Genomic DNA, 17,824 nt, shown 5'->3' with positions numbered 1-17,824 from the left:
TTCCTACCAAATTAGGACTACGGGATTCACATAAGCCACACAGTGTTTCAAAGAAAAAAGAAAATTATTGATCTGATGTATGTTTTCAGATTCTCAAAATATGATACATCCAAAGATTTGAAAGTTGTATTAATTCTTCTGGACTCTTAGAAGAATGTTACAATTAAAATAATAATAATGAAATACGTGGATTCTTAAAGTATATATTTCTTTTCTTTTCCTGCTTTATGATTCTTAGGAAAGACAAATAAGTAAAATTATGTCTATTTTAAAAACACAAAACCCAGGCAAGAGAGAGAAATAAAAGGGATCCAAATTGGAAAAGAAGAGGTAAAAGCGTCACTATATGCCAACGACATGCTACTATATATAGAAAACCCTAAAAGGTCCACACAAAAACTACTAGAGCTGATTGAAGAATTCAGCAAGGTAGTAGGTTACAAGATTAACATTCAAAAATCAGTTGCATTTCTTTATACAAACGATGAATCAACAGAGAAAGAAAGTAAAGAAACAATCCCCTTTAAAATAGCACCCAAACTAATAAAATACCTAGGAATAAATCTAACCAAGGAGGTGAAAGAATTATACACAGAAAACTATAAACCACTGATGAAGGAAATTAAAGAAGACTTTAAAAAATGGAAAGATATCCCAAGCTCTTGGATTGGAAGAATCAATATTGTTAAAATGGTCACACTGCCCAAGGCAATCTACAGATTTAATGCAATTCCTATCCAATTACCCAGGACATATTTCACAGAACTAGAACAAATCATAATAAAATTTATATGGAACCATCAAAGACCTAGAATTGCCAAAGCATTACTGAAGAAAAGAAAGAGGCTGGAGGAATAACTCTCGCAGACTTCAGACAATACTATAGAGCTACAGTCATCAAGACAGCATGGTATTGGTACAAAAACAGACATATAGACCAATGGAACAGAATAGAGAGCCCAGAAATGAACCCACAAACTTTTGGTCAACTAATCTTCAGCAAAGGAGGCAAGAATATACAATGGAGTAAAGACAGTCTCTTCAGCAAATGGTGTTGGGAAAATTGGACAGCAGCATGTGAAGCAATGAAGCTGAAACAATCCCTTGCACCCTACACAAAAATTAACTCAAAATGAATGAAAAACTTAAACATAAGACAAAATACAATAAACCTCCTAGAAGAAAATATAAGCACAGCATTATCTGACACACATCTCAAAAATGTTCTCCTGCAACAGTCTACCCAAGTAATAGAAATAAAAGCAAGAATAAACAAATGGGACCTAATTAAACTTACAAGCTTCTGCACAGCAAAGGAAACCATAAGTAAAACAAAAAGACAACCTACGGAATGGGAGAAAACTTTTGCAAATGAAACCGACAAAGGACTGATCTCAAGACTATATAAGCAGCTCATACAACTTAATAAAAAACAAACAAACCACCCAATCCAAAAATGGGCAGAAGACCACAACAAGCAATTCTCCAAGGAAGACAAACAAATGATCAATAGGCACATGAAAAAATGCTCAATATCCCTAATTACCAGAGAAATGCAAATCAAACCTACAATGAGGTATCACCTCACACCAGTCAGAATGGCTATCATTCAAAAATCCACAAATGACAAACACTGGAGAGGCTGTGGAAAAAAGGGAACCCTCCTACACTGCTAGTGGGAATGCAGTTTGGTGCAGCCACTATGGAAAACAGTGTGGAGATTCCTCAAAAGATTGGAATAGACTTAACATATGACCCAGGAATCCTGCTCCTGGGCATATATCCAGAAGGAACCCTACTTCAAAATCACACCTGCACCCCAGTGTTCATAGCAGCACTATTTACAATAGCCAAGACATGGAAACAGCCTAAATGTCCATCAACAGGTGACTGGATAAAGAAGATGTAGTATATTTATACAATGGAATACTATTTAGCCATAAAAACTGACAACATAACATCATTTGCAGCAACATGGATGCTCCTGGAAAATGTCATTCTAAGTGAAGTAAGCCAGAAAGAGAAAGAAAAATACCACATGAGATCGCTCATATGTGGAATCTGAAAAACAAACAAACAAACAAAGCATAAATACAAAACAGAAACAGACTCACAGACATAGAATACAAACTTGTGGTTGCCAAGGGGGCGGAGGGTGGGAAGGGATAGACGGGATTTCAAAATTGTAGAATAGATAAACAAGATTACACTGTATAGCACAGGGAAATATATACAAGATCTTATGGTAGCTCACAGAGAAAAAAATGTAACAATGAATATATATATGTTCATGTATAACTGAAAAATTGTGCTCTACACACTGAATTTGACACAACATTGTAAAATTATTATAAATCAATTAAAAAAAAACACAAAACCCAGGACTCAGAAGAGTTAAACTTAAAGTTCATTTAGGGACTATGTGAATTAAATTCTTCAAAAGCTCACGTTCCTTATCCCACGCCAGACTCTCCCTTCAGTACGACAGTGAAACAACACTTTACTACCTAAAATGACATGTTATTTAAAATACGGTAGCACTTTTTTTTTAACATTTTTTATTTATTTATAATAATTTTACAATGTTGTGTCAAATTCCAGCGTAGAGCACAGTTTTTCAGTCTGTAGCACTTTTTATAAAAGAAAGTAGCATATTAACACCTTTGTACATGTCATTATACCTTAAAATAAGTGCAGCATTTGACATATTTTTATTAGCAATTATTTCATGGTGAGATCACTTGTGTACATGTTTGTTCGCTCCACCTGTTTGCAGATAGAGATTGTGTATCATTCATTTTTATACCTCCTTCCCTGAATGATGCCGGGAAAACAGGGACATAACAGGGAGACGTGTATATTAGCTGAATGTATTAATTAATGAATGAGCAGGAGTTCTGAAAAGTTGAATGCTTAATTACATAATTCATTTTTTTAAAAAAGAACTGAGTTTTTATAAATGAAATATAACCTACTTTCTAATTAATTTTTCATATTGGCTTTTCTTACAGGGAGCTCCTGAACTGCATTCCCCTTTATCATGCAGTATCTTTTGCTATGCATGTTTTACATGAAAATAAGCTATGCCAGAGCAGCAAATAAAAAAGGCAAATATATTCCTCACTACAATGAAAGAGATACACCATAATTCCCAGTTCTCTTCTCTGCTGAAACCTTCAGGGCAGAGTATAGTTACTACAGTTAATTTGTAAGCCAAGCATAATGAAACATCAGGATGGTGCTACAGTTATTCTGTTTGTGAAGCAATACATCAACTCCTGTATACCCCATACGGACACTGCAGCATAATTCAGGACAAGACCTACAACGTTAAATAACCTCGATCTCTAGAGTAATGAGAAAGTGTCACTTTACAATTGTTTTAATAACCGGTGGCCAAAATCTCTGCTCTACAATTTGTCTGCCCACCAATAGCAGGTCCCAAGAGTTTTACTGAGTCTCACCTCAGTAAACCAATCCCACTGCTAAACTACTCCTCTGACTACACATTCCCTGGTGCTTCCTCCCCCTCAGGAGAGCCCCTCCGTGGGTCTCCCATTGCCTTGGAGGGCCCATAAAACTCTCTTGCTTAGTGGACCATGATTACACATCGTAGTGTTTTTGTATCTCTTGAGTTTAATAAGGGGCCAGAACCTTTCCTAAGTTTTTACTAATACAGGCAGACCTCATTTTATTGCTCTTCACTTTATAGTGCTTCAAAGACATTGTTTTTTCCCCCTCAAATTGAAGTTTTATGGCAACCCTGCATCAAACAAGTCTATTGGTGCCATTTTTTCCAATAGCATTATTTTTAAATTCAGGTGTGTACATTGCTTGTTTAGACATAATGCTATTGCACACTGAATAAATGACATAACTTAACAGGAAATGTAACTTCTACATGAACCAGGGAGAAAAAAAATTTGTGACTCACTTCATTGCAATATCTGCTTTACTATGGTGGGCTGGAACTGAACCGGCAGCATTTCTTGATTTCTGCCTGGGCTTAAAAACAGACTTTTGAAGCCCTGATTGTTGAATCCTGAAGCAAATGGGTGGTCTTGCTGACATGCACTGTTAAAACAGTGCCAACGCTCTACTGAGGGCCAGCATTTTCTGGGAGTAAAGTACTTGCTTAAAAAAGTGTTTAATTTCTTCAGGTCACCACCTATAGTTAACGCACTAATAGTGCCCAAGTGAAAGATTTAATGCAACTGACAAAATGCTTAACTGGCAACTTAATATCCTAAAAGAACGCATAAAACCCTGTCTCTCTGAGTCTCTTAATTCACTCAAAATATTTTATACCTCTCTTGTTTCTCACACTAATCCCGTAAGACTCTAGAGGTAGACTACTATTTCACAGACAAGGACACTGGAGCCCTTTTTAGTATATTTCCTTGTCACTGATCTATTCAGGTGTTCTAAATCTCCTTGAATTATTCTAAGCAATCTTCTTTGCCCATAAACTCACTCATTCTATTAACATTTCAAATAGTTTTATTGTACACAGTATTATTTCAAAATTTAAAGTAGTACTTCAAGTTTATCATTTAAATTTAATATTAGATTGTTGTGTTTTTTTTTATTTTCTGGATTAGACACATTTTATTTACTTTAGTATTTTTTCCACAAACAACCAATTCTTTAACTTGTCAATTCTACTGTTTGCCTTTTCTCCTAACATCTTTTCATATACCTATTTATTTTTATATGTATGTATATGCACATATTTTTGGATGTTATACAGTGAAATTGTAAACAGCACTGGAATGAAGCTGAGTTTGAAATGTAGCACCATTACTTGTTAGCTATGTAACCTTGTGTGGTTTTTTAATCTTCTTACATCACAGTTACTTCATATGCAAAATAGAAAAATAATACTGATTATTTTATAAGACTATTATTAGAAGTGTATGAGATAAGACATTCAGGGCAAGTGGACTGTATCTGTCAAATAATAAATGGTCAAACATTGCAACCATATTTACCTTCCTCCTGTTTGTAAAATAGTTATTTTTCTGACTTTTATATTTGAATCCTTATTTCAATTTACATGTTTACGTCCATCCTTCTTAGCTTAGATCACTCTATTGTCACATCTTCTTTAAGGTCATCATCTCTGAGCCCCAGACCCTTACTCTCAGGCAGAATTAAGTCCTCATTTCCTCGATTTCCCAGGGGATAGGGTATATAGCAGCATACACTATCATACTTGTAGAATTATGTGCAAGAATTTATTCTCATTTAATTTAAAATGTTTTAAAATCCTTTAATAACTAGAAATAAAATATTTTGGAGTGATGATTTTATTTTATTCAATTTTACAATCCTAGAATGAAACCTAACTACTCATATACAGAATACCCTAAATACAACATTGATTAAATAACAGACCATTGATTTTTCCCTATTGACTTAGGGTAAGAAAATAATACATCAAGGTGATGGAGACATGGGCAAAGTGTAATTATTTTATAACACATTTACCATTTAATTAAACAAAATTAAGGTTATTATAAGTTGAATTTTGGTGTAATTTCCTAGTGAGTAAATAAATAGATATCTTGACATTCTTTTAAGAGCCTTCAATTCAAAATGTATTAAAAGAATACTATTACATTCTATGTCATGTCTTTTATGCATGTCAGAGCCAATGGACATAAATAAAGAGAAACGCTTTATGATAGTCCCTCAATGTCTCAGGATGAGGGACATTGATATATTCTAAATATCCCCACCAGATTGACTCCTTGTGTTTTGCCAAAAGTGTATACTGTATTAAACCTTGTCATTTTTTCTCCAAAGAATAAATTGAACTCAGTATTTGCTGACTATGTTTGGACAACTGTCTGCCTAAAATTTTTTTTATTAATGGGAACACTATTCTGAATGTTCAATTTCTACACTTTGATTTAGTTAAGCCCATAAAACAGAAGTTAAATAATAAATCTTAGATAACACTTTCAACCATTTATTTATATGATTTTTGACCTAAGTGCCACTGAAATGCAAGTCAATAAAAACAGCTATAAGATATTAAGTAAATGAAGTGGTTACAGATTAATCTATCTATGGATCACTGATGCTAATTCACATGTTATGATGAAGTATTGATTCCTTACAGTCACAGCAGACAGAAACTGGAATATGTATTGTCTAGCTACTAAAAATAACTTTAGTTTATGTATCTTTAAGATTATATCAATTATAAACTTATAAGCTCCAACTAGTTTGTCACTATTTTTCTGTAGAAATAACTACTCATGTTGCATGCCAAAACATGAAGTTAAACTAAAAAAAATTCTCACATGATCCCACTGAGTTTTTGAAAAGCTTTTATGTAACAAAATAACCTACAATTATAAAATGCTACTTACTGGAACAAGCAGATAGATGACTAATATGTTTTTTAATATATTACACAAAACATTCAATATCACTGAACAATAAAATCACGGATTAGGAGATGTCTGGAGTTTTCATTTGGTTCATCTCATCTTAATCCGACTGATCTATTTTCTAATGAAAAGCAAAACTGGTTTATGGGTGTCTTCCTAGAACAGTAGATGGACTCTCTAATAAGGTTCAGAATCCACATATCTACCACAGACAATATTTTTATGTGTTGGGATAATAGAAAATACGCTATTTCTGGTAAAACTTTCCCCATCTTTCAGAAAAATATGAACCCCAAGGACGCAGAATATACCTTGGAAGTTTTAATTCTTCAAGGCAGGCTACTAATCAGGATTCTCTTTTGGGAAACTTTCTAAAGACTTTCTGCAATCTCATGTTCCGCTCTCTTTGAATCTGTGTTCCACTGAATGTTAACAGAACATATATGTTTTTCAAAATATATAAAAACTTGAAGTAGAAAACAAAAAGAATCATATTCCCATCCCCAAGATAAATCTTTTTTATCAGACGAGGTTCTTAGTTATCATAGCTGCAAACGTCACAGGGCACGACCAACCCCCACCACAGCAGCAATGCTATTTCTGTATCAGGGACTTACTCTGGCAAGCAATCACTGTTCCCTGACCTCTGACTTCCCTGACCTCCCAGAGCCAGGTAGCTCTGAGACTACTTATAAAAAAGCAAAGTGGAAGTTCTATTCAGGGCATGGTCCATCATTCTGCTCTTCCTAATCAGGATACAGAAAGCTATCTCACTGTTTCCATTGATTAAATACATTAAATAAGTGTATCATAATTTAATTGGACTCTCTTACTGTCCCCGACTTTATTTTATGTTCCTTTTTGTTAATCAAAACTCTTGAAATAAACTTTGCTGAACATATATTTTAACATTCAGATTATGTTTTAGTGTAAATTTCTACCAGTGTTAATTAGTAGGTCAATGAAATTTATATATTAAATTTTGATAGATGTTGCTAAATGCTCTCCAAAGATATCAATTAATATGCACACAGAATTTATGATCATGGATGTTTCTTTCACATTTGGAAACATTCGTGTTAACACGACATAAAAATACTATTTATTTAAGAACTGCTTATTTCTGATGTTTCTTTGATTTTTTGTAATTTATATATATATTTGTTTAAATTAAATAAATTAAACATTTATTTGTCATGTATTTTCAGTTGTTTCTGTTAAAAGAATTATCTGTAATTTACTTTATGTTAAGAATGAGGAAGAATTCCAGTTTTACTTTTTTCTCCTCAATGGACAGTCAATTATCAGAATCTCATTCATTGATCACTCAATAATCTATGATCCACATTTAAAATGTGTTTTTCTAGATGTCATTTTTTAAAAACTACTTGTGTATTTGTTTTCTGGTATCAATCTTTTGTTTTATAATTAACTTTATTTTGTTATTATTTATTCTCTATTATCTATTTGGTCCTTTTCCTTTACATTCACTGTGATAATTTCAAATCATCCTTTAACTTTTTTAAACATGTCTTTCTTTTTTATGCATTTATTATTTATGCAATGATGTCACTATTCTTCCTCAGTCCCCAGCACTACAATCTTCCCTTTTCCCCCCTCTGTTATCTTGTCATCATGTTGTTGGTTTATGTTAATTTTATTCCAGAACGGGTTTTTCCTCTCTGCCTATACTCTTGTCTTCCATCTTTTAAAAATATTTTTGGCTGCCTGCCATTTCACTTGATTTCTCTTTTTCACATTTAATGTGAAGACCTCTTTTATAAAACAGTATGAATAAAGTTTCCTTCACCTCATTTCCATCTTTTCTGTTTCAACTGAGAACTGTATTTCCTTTATGTTAAGACATATGTTTTCTCACTTTTTTTTTTTTTTTTTTGTAGCTAGCAGGTTAAGTGTCCAAGCTGAAGGGCTCACTTGTGATTGTGGAAGGCTGAGTTGAGCACTTCTGATCCTGGTCACTGTGGGATGGGCGTGGTGCGGAGTCCCTGGGGGTTAGGATACATGATTTCTTTTTCTGTCTTTGGCCACACTTTTAAACATTATTTTTTATGAGGTTGAACCTTTTACTTTCTTGATTATTGATATTTTTTCTTATTTTAAAAAATCTATTTTGGCTTAATTTAATTACATTTTAGGGAAGAAGACATTTTCATTTGACTTAGTTTCTTAACCAGTCTCTATTACCTTTATTTTTGAAAAATATCATGTTACCACAAAAAAGGATTAAACAATAAGCAGAAATAATTCAGCATAAGCAGCTAATTGGCCTCATCAGAGAAAAACAGTGTGGCTGTGTTTTGAGGTTAAAAAAAACAAACTACCATTTATATTTAAATTATATGCTTCTTGCAGTAGCTTCTTCTGATTATGAAGTATATGTTCTTGAAGTAGTGCTTGAACATTAAATTGAAAAACTAACAATAAATTTCTTTTTAATTAAGCTGAATTAAGTAGCAGTTGGCAATTGAGGATATACTTTCAACAAACACAAAAGTCAAAGGATTAGAATTTTGAACATACGATGAGTTCACTGCAATGGATCAGATACATACCAAGTGGTATGGACAGACAATCTCAGAAGGAGGGAAAAGCAAAAGCCTACAAACAAAGGAGGAAAGATACTGGATAGAGTCAAACTTATTAATAGTCAAAGAAAGGTATCATATTCATTTATTCAACTAGCAAAATAATGAACTTGTGATAAAATTTTTAAAAACTGAAAATGAAGTAATAAAATAATGACATTGTAGACCTAAGAAATTTAAGCTGAAATAACACTCCCAGTCACTGGAGGAGAAATCTATTGGTAAAACCAGCCACTACCACCTGCTGGACACCAAGGACAGGGCAGTAAAGAACAGTGTCCCTGATGTCATGGGGTCTTCTAGTGGGAAGACAGACAATGAGGTAATTGTTAAAATAAGGAAATACAGTGTAGATTGGATAGATGTAATCTTGTATTTAAAGATGTTTTTGTATTTCCACATAGCAATTAAAATTATAAGGATTTATCTCAATTTAAACCTGCCAACAAAATTTTATGGATTAAGGACTTTCAATGCACAGTTAATTATTCACCAAGTGAAAAATTACCAACAGTCAAAATGCCTATTATTTGGAATAACTGCAAACAAAACTGTAACACAAATATACAAAGGAAAAAGATGTAGCCATTGAAAATAAAATACATATGAAAAGCAGTAAAATGGGATAATTCACAAGCTAAAATGCTAATTTTAAATAACTAAAAATTTCAAGTGCAATGTTAGCTTTATCATTTAAAATATACATAAAATATGCAAAATGACTGAATAAATATAGAGTGGGGAAAGAGGATGATGATATAACTCCATTTTTATGAATTTGCAGGTCAGAGGATTCTTTTTTAGAATAAAATACAAGACATGAATAAATTTTTATTTGTTTTATCTGTATTGGTTAGCTCTTTTTTTAAACGGGCACATATGAGATGATGCATAATTTAAAAGACATAAATTTATGGGGAGAAGAAGGCTCCCTCACCCACAGCTTTCCCTTTGCACTGGAAGGGAACCCTCTTCCTCCTCACCCATTACTTGTATATTTTTCCAGAGATATTCTTTATAAGGCTATATCTTTAATATACCTGTGGAATAGATACAAAATTACTGGACTACTCAAAACTATATCCCATTTTTAATACATTAAGTTGTTGCTATATAATTTGCAAGACAGTATAGAGCATAAAATTTGCAAATGTGTAGACAGCAATTGTTACATGACAAGCACTCAACATATTTCCTTTTTTCCTTCCTTCCTCCTTTCCCTGTTCCCTCCCCTCTTCCTTCTTTTCTCCCTTCTTTCTTTTAATTATCCTTTAGGCCATTTGAGGAAAATTCGGCCATGGGTTTTATGCAGCTGACTTGCCCTGAAGTGACTGCATGTGTAATATGTACTCAGGTATCCATCATTTTGATAGACGTTCCCTACTTTAGAAACACCTATCCTTGGATTATAGTGCAACAACATGGAGGCTAAATAATAAAGCCTTAGGGGAACTAAGACATGTTAAAGCCTGGAATTTTAAATAAATAAGGTTTATTGAACATTAAAAACAAATATATTGGATTTTCCATGGAGAATACTTTATCCTTGGTTGCACTGAAGATAAGTATTAACAACACAAATAAGATGCAAATACATATTCTTAGTATGCAAAACACTGATTTTATGTGGCTTACAGCTTTGATGTTGTAATGCTAGAGTTCACTGACATTTAATTTTTCGTATAATATTGTCCCAACTGGTGCCTGCCTTTTACACTATGTAATTCAAGCTATTGTCAAAGTGACTTTGAGAAGACTTAAGGGGCTTTCATTAAATTTACAGCATTTATAAAAAAATAGAGCCTGGTGAATACAAAATAAATGTAACTTATTATTAAGGTTTCTTAGGCAAAACAACTTTGTGACACTTGCTTACTCTCCACTCCTAAGTGTGTACTCAAAAAAAGGCTTTTTGTCCCCAGTTTCCACCAAAGCTTTCCCTAAAAGAACTAGTTAACAATTATTCTTTTTAATTTAATATTTATGAAAATCTAGCTTACGAACTCCAAACCAAATTTCAAAATATAATATTTTTAAGAATCAGAGAAGTTTGCTATTTAAAAGGAACTGTTGCCTACCAGATAGCCCATTTCTATTTCTTACTTGATTTCTCTCTATATATCTGTCTCATAATCTATATGTTGAGTGAGATCTCCTTAAAGGAAAGAAAATATAGTAACTCTTAAAATTAAATTCCACTAAGTACGTTTACTCCTTGGGTGGACACTATGTATAATAATATAAATACAGATAGCATACTTACAAAGTAATATAAATTAAATAAAAATTAAGACTGTCACTTCCAATATATGGGTCACACTTATACCAAAAATTATTTGTTTTTTTTTGAAATTGATGTTTAGTTGGACATTCTGTATTTTATCTGGCAACTCTACTTTAGACATTATTAAATTTTTTCGGTAATTTCTATGCATTCTAATGAGTCTTGAATCACAAGAAGGAAGACTTCTGATAACGGAGGAAATACAGTAGAAGGAATTAGGGATAGAGGGCTAAAGTCTTACATATATAATTTCAACCTCACCTTAACTGAGTCACATGAGCTACAAATTCTTACTACTTTTAAAAAAGTCTGAGACAGTTTTTCAGTATTTGGAACTGAAAACATTTTAGCTGACATAGAATAGATTATTTTCTTGTAACCGAAATTAATCTGCATTTTAGCTTATTTGAGAATATGTAGTTGAACTACTTAATAAAATAATCACTTTGATATCCTTGACATAAATCTAATTTTGAATATATTTTGGATTTAAATTAAGTACATACTGCCAGTGTAAAGTCCAGGATCAATAAAACAAAGTAATGGAATCATTAATGTAACAGTAAACTTGTAAATAATGCTGCAATAAACATAGGGGTGTGTATATATTTCAAATTAGTGTTTTCATATTCTCTTTATAAATATCCAAAGTGGGACAGCTGGATTGTATGGTAGTTCTATTCTTAGTTTTCTGAGAAATCTCTATACTGTTTTCCACAGTAGCTGCACCAATTTACGTCCGTGCCAACAGTGCACAAGGATTTCTTTTTCTCCACGTCCTCACCAACACTCATTATTTCTTGCCTTCTTGATAACGGCCATTCAAACAGGCATGAGGTGGTATCTCATTGCGATTTGGGTTTGCTTTTCCCTCATAATTAGCGATGTTGAGCATCTTTTCATGTGCCTAATGGTCATTTGTATGCCTTCTTCGGAAAAATGTCTATTTGGCTCTTCTGTCCATTTCTTTGTTGGGTTGTTTTTTGTTGTTGTTTTTGTTGCTGTGAAGTTGTATGAGTTCTTTATGAATTTGTATATTAAGTCCTTATTGGATATACGATTTGCAAATGTCTTCTTCCATTCAGTGGCCTTCTTTTGTTTTGCTGGTGGTTTCCTTTGCTGTACAGAGCTTTTTAGTTTGATGTAGTACCATTTGTTTAATTCTGTAATTGTTTCCCTTGCCAGAGGAGACTTATCTAGAAAGATATTGCTAAGACCGATGTCAAAGAGCATACTGCCTACGTTTTATTCTAAGCAGTTTCATGATTTCAGGTCTTAAATTCAAGTCTTTGATCTACGTTGTGTTGATTTTTGTGTATGGTGTGAGATAGTGGCTGTTTCATTTTTTGCATGTGGCTCCAGTTTTCCCAACACTATTTATTGAAGAGACTATACTTTATTGTATGTTCTTTGCTTCATTGTCATACATTTTACAGTAGGCAAGATACGGAGTCAATCTAAGTGCCCAACAATGGGTGAATGGATAAAGGTTATACATATATATATATGATATTTTATACATGTATATAATGTAATACTACCTGGCAAAAAAAGTTGAAACATTTCCATTTGTGACAACATGGATGAACCTTGAAAGTATTATGCTAAGTGAAAGAAGTCAGATGGAAAAAGACAAGTGTCATATGATTTCATTCATGTGTGGAATATAAAAAACAAACAAACAAAAAACAAATAAATGAACAAATCAAACTAAATAAAGACAAACATACAGCTACAAAGAACCAGAGGGAAAGAGGCAGTGAGGAAGGAGAAATGGGTAAAGGGGATCAACTGCATGGTTACAGATGGACACTAAATTTTTGATGGTGAGCAGACAGACAGAAGTAGAAATGTAAGGTTGCACACATGAAACTTACAGAATGTTATAAACCAATATAAAATAAAGTTAAAAATATATATAAAGTAAACTTTTTGACACTTTGGTTAGTCATCTTTTCAGAACAGGATAGGATAATATGCACAAAGTCTGAAGTAGAGAAGCACCATTTTTCAGCACTATACTTCATAATCACTTTAACCATTTTATTGTGATTCTTCTGTCCTGTGGAGGCAGCCAATATATTTAAAAACATAGCAATAAAGTTATTGCTGGCATAGGGCTCATCTTGAGGAACAGTGGAAGTTTTTAAGTTTAGGGATGTAGCACTAACCTGGGAGCTACAGAAACCATTATATATATGTCTATTGCTTCTTTACTACTTTCCCCCAAATATAAAAGAGAAAGTTTATATTTGGATTCACCAGCACTATGGGATAAACTAAGCTGACTTTAACAATATTACAGAGTAAGGTGTAGTGATGAAAATGTGAGTTTCTGAAGATGGTAAAAAAATTATTCCATGGGAGGAAGTTATACTTTCAATATAAGAAGCAGAGTTTTCTCAACAATATTAGCAAGAGGAATTTTAGACTGTAATGGTAACATATTTTATTTTGAATGGAATTCCAAGTAGTTTTGGTCTTCTATGTTTCAGAATGGCATTTTTGAAATAGTAGGATTAAACTAAGATATATTTCATAGCAGATTTTTAATTCCATAACAAAGTTACTGATGCTTGGTATTAAATTGCACTCACTTATGGTTATAGAAAGTACTTTCCAAACTCTTATCTACAGCAGCTCTGGAGATCCTATCTACACTTCTATGAGTTATCACTCTGTTCAATTATTGCTGTCAAATGCTGGATTATTTCTTTCACCCAAGGGAAGCATCTTAAGGGATCACTAGAACTATTTCCTGAAACCTGGAAAGCATAGTGAAGCACTACTTTCACTTTCAATACAACAAACAAAACAATAAAGACAATGTGCTAAGTTTTCTAAGTGCTGGGGGGAAAAAAGATCAACTCCATTAGAAGGAAGTAAGAGTATCTGTCAAAGTGAAAGCATTCTGAAATTTTTTTCTGCATCAAGCATTCAAATTATTTTATTTTGTTCACTTTTGTTTGCTATTTAAGATGATTCATAGGTTTAGTGGTCATTTGATTGACATATGTAAAAAATTATTACATTATGCAAGCTAATTCTTCTTAGTAGAAGACGCTTTGGAAATATCTATTCTCTTTTACTGCACCGCCAATAGCAAACTAAGTTGACAATAAAATGATGTGCATGTCAAATTCAGTCCCTCGTTGCTTGACAGGAACACACTGGCTGACAGAAGTATCAGAAGTCTTACTCAGAATCCCATTTTTAAATTTTTAATTACTCATGAAGACCAACATAGGAGGATATGTCTTATATTAATTTAATCTTTCTCTTTTTGTAAGGACTTTGAAAAAATATAAAATCAAGCTGAATTGAATTATATCTGTCTAAAGAAGATATCTGGCATTAACAGAAATAATTTCTTGATTCCTTGCCAGAATGTCTAGATAAATTGTGAATTGAGCATAATTTATTGGAGTATTATTTTTTTCCAGAAATGAGACAGGGGCACGATAATGCATTCACCTTCCATTATGCCATTTTCTTCAGACATTTGCCACATTATGAGCTCCTACAGGGAAATCATTATCTTTCTTCTAAGGAGAAAAATGAGGCAAGTCACTATTTCATAACCTATATTTCAAAAAGTTAAATGATTTAAAATGTCTGCCCTGGGAGATCACTGTATTTGCTTGTCTGTGCTTTCACAAGCACTATTCTCCTTTGCTATAATTCACTTTTGAAATGTCAAAAGTGAGCTAGAGTAATGTTTACCAGGTTTAACTTTGTTCATTTTATTGGTTAAAACAAATCCACGGAATATGTGCAAAGGAGATGAAAGTGCCCATTCAGAAAAATTACAGACTAAGTAGGTACCATCTAGAGATTTATGTATATAATTAATAGTATTTATTTGTATGACTTTGAAATGCTAAAATGTTATGCTTATTTATGATAGGAATGAAATAAATATACAAACAACAACAGGAATATATATGTAATGATGGTAAGTTAACACAGGTTCTGTTTGAACATGAGAGATAATTCATCATGATCAAAAAGACCTTGGAGCAAAGCAAAATCATAGTCTCAACCTTGTGTCTGGCACTGTGACCCTGGACAACTTACTTACACACATCAGTGTTATAAATTCTGTGCTCTACTACCCAGATCTTTATTTCATAATTAAAATTTTTTTCCAGCAGCCCAGAAGATTTTCCAGCAATTAATCCTAGCTCCGAGTCCTTTCTTAGGTTTACTCTCACCTGAAGATAGCTGCCTTGCCCAAGGCCACACCCTTCCCCAGAAGCAGACCACGACAGAGGAAGGAAGCAAAGTGTATGGTAGGTCTCTCTGGGTTTTTAAACTGACGTATTTTATACCAGGAATTATGGATTTGACCCACACACAGTGTGATATAAGTAATGTCAACACTGGATAAAACTCAGAGCGTGGAAGATCCAGGCTAAGGTCCAAGCAGCCCCATCCTTCAGATCAGATGTACTATGCTGTCAGATCTATCAGTAGTGGAAAAGGATGCTGTGTGGTGTTTCTGGCAAGCCCCAATGGGACAATCACAATGTAAACTCCTGAGATTCAGGAGCAAGGCCATGTCATCATCAGGAGAATATTATACAGCAGCTGACAAAGGAAGAAGCCAAAGCTTAGTTCACAGATGTGTTGGTTCACTATAGCACTGCTTGTGGACAGTCTTGAAGGACAATGGGAAGGAGAAATCCTCAGTCAGTAGCATTTTGGATGGTTTTGTGCAAAAAGAGAAGTGTCCCATTATTAGAATTTATATTGACTCGTGTGCAGTGGCAAGAAACTAGGATATATGATCAGGGCCAGGATGGAATACTCAGGAAAAGTGGGCTGATAGACTTATGGTAATGGGAACAAGGTGTGAAAAATATTTTACTGTGTGGTAATGCTCATATGAGAACATCCAGGAAGAAGGCATTACTAAACATCCTGGACAGATTTACCTGCACAGATGATGTGTGTCAGGCTCTGTAACTGGCCACCCTAGTGCTGGCATATGGGCACATGATTCCAACCATAGAGAAGCTTAGGGGGTAGAAATAGAAGCTATGTATGGTCCAAACAGAATGGGAGCCTGTCAATGTTAATTCTGGGCTTCCAGTAGAGCATTATCCATCAAGGAGAAAAACTAGATACTTGGCACTTGCTACTTTTCCACCGTGAGACAGCAATTTATACTCATAGGAATTGTTATATCCCAAACATGGGTTCACCTTCCATACCAGCAGGGCTTCAGTTGGCACCATTTTCTAAGGCCTTAAATTTTTTTTGATTCATCAATAATGAACCCATATGACATCAGACCAAAAGACCCACTTTGTAACAAAGGAAACAAAGGGATGGGATGTGTGGCACCATCCTGAAGTTGTTGACCTAATAGAGTGATAGAATAGTCTTTTGAAAGTGCAGCTAATGCACAAGGGACACCATCTTCCAGGCGAAGTACACTCATTACATTAGTGACCACTGTGTAGTGCCATGTCCTACAGTAGGTAAAATATTAAACCTGGGGAATCTAAGAGTGGAAGAAGTAGTCTCACAAACCAACACTTGCAGTAAAAATTTAATTTCCTAGTTTTTGAGAAGGTTGCTAGCTGAGAGATTTTAGCTATCAGCTTTACCTAAGGATAACCTTCAGCTCTGGAGAGCTTCTTCACTTACTTAAGGGCAGATCACTTTTTCAAGGGCAGCCAACATCCAAGGACTGGTTGATGCAATGACATAAAGATCAATCCGGGTAGTGACGGGGGATGATTTCCTAAGTAAGGTGTTGATACATAAAACATTCATTATAGTATTCTATGTATTTTTACACAAAGTGTTGTAATAATTTTTGCATTAATTTATATTAATGCAAAGAAAGTTATATAAAAAAAAACAACTCTTTGCTTCAACTCAGCACACCTCTGAATGGCCATTCCAGTTTTGAGAGTCCTCTGGTGTCAACTGAGGCCCATACTATTGCCAGCTCCTCTGCTTTCTCAGTCTACTTCTGTCCCTTTAACACAGTTAATTATAATAATTATAATAATATTATAATTATCAATTGTTGTTAATGATAGTGATAAGAGCATTCCGTAATACAATTCCCTACATGAGTCCATGTTGCAGAGTTGGCTTCCGGACAACCAGGGATACTCTACTAGCCTATGAATGTGCATAACATCTACATTCAGGTTGTAGATTAGACACATTCATGACTATCATCATTACAAAGCAGCATAACTAGTCATTAATAAAAATTTTCCTTCTTGGCTTCGTTTTTCCACTGAACACAATGAAATAACACAGAAGTCATGTCAGCATTTTCCTGTGCTAGCCATACCTTTTCCACCTTCCTCTAATTTTCCCTCTCCCCCACCTCTGGCAACTACAAATCTGATCTCTTTTTCCCTTCTCCACCTACACCAAGGTTTGGTGGTTTTTGTTTGTTTTTTTAGATTCCACATATAAGTGAGATCATAAAGTATTTGGCTTTCTATGTCCAACTTATTTTTCTAAGCTTAATGCCTTTGTTTTATCTACACTGTTGCAACTGA

This window comes from Vicugna pacos, chromosome 26 (assembly GCF_048564905.1).
Source record: "Vicugna pacos chromosome 26, VicPac4, whole genome shotgun sequence".
NCBI lineage: Eukaryota > Metazoa > Chordata > Mammalia > Artiodactyla > Camelidae > Vicugna > Vicugna pacos.
This window is presented reverse-complemented; position numbering follows the sequence as displayed.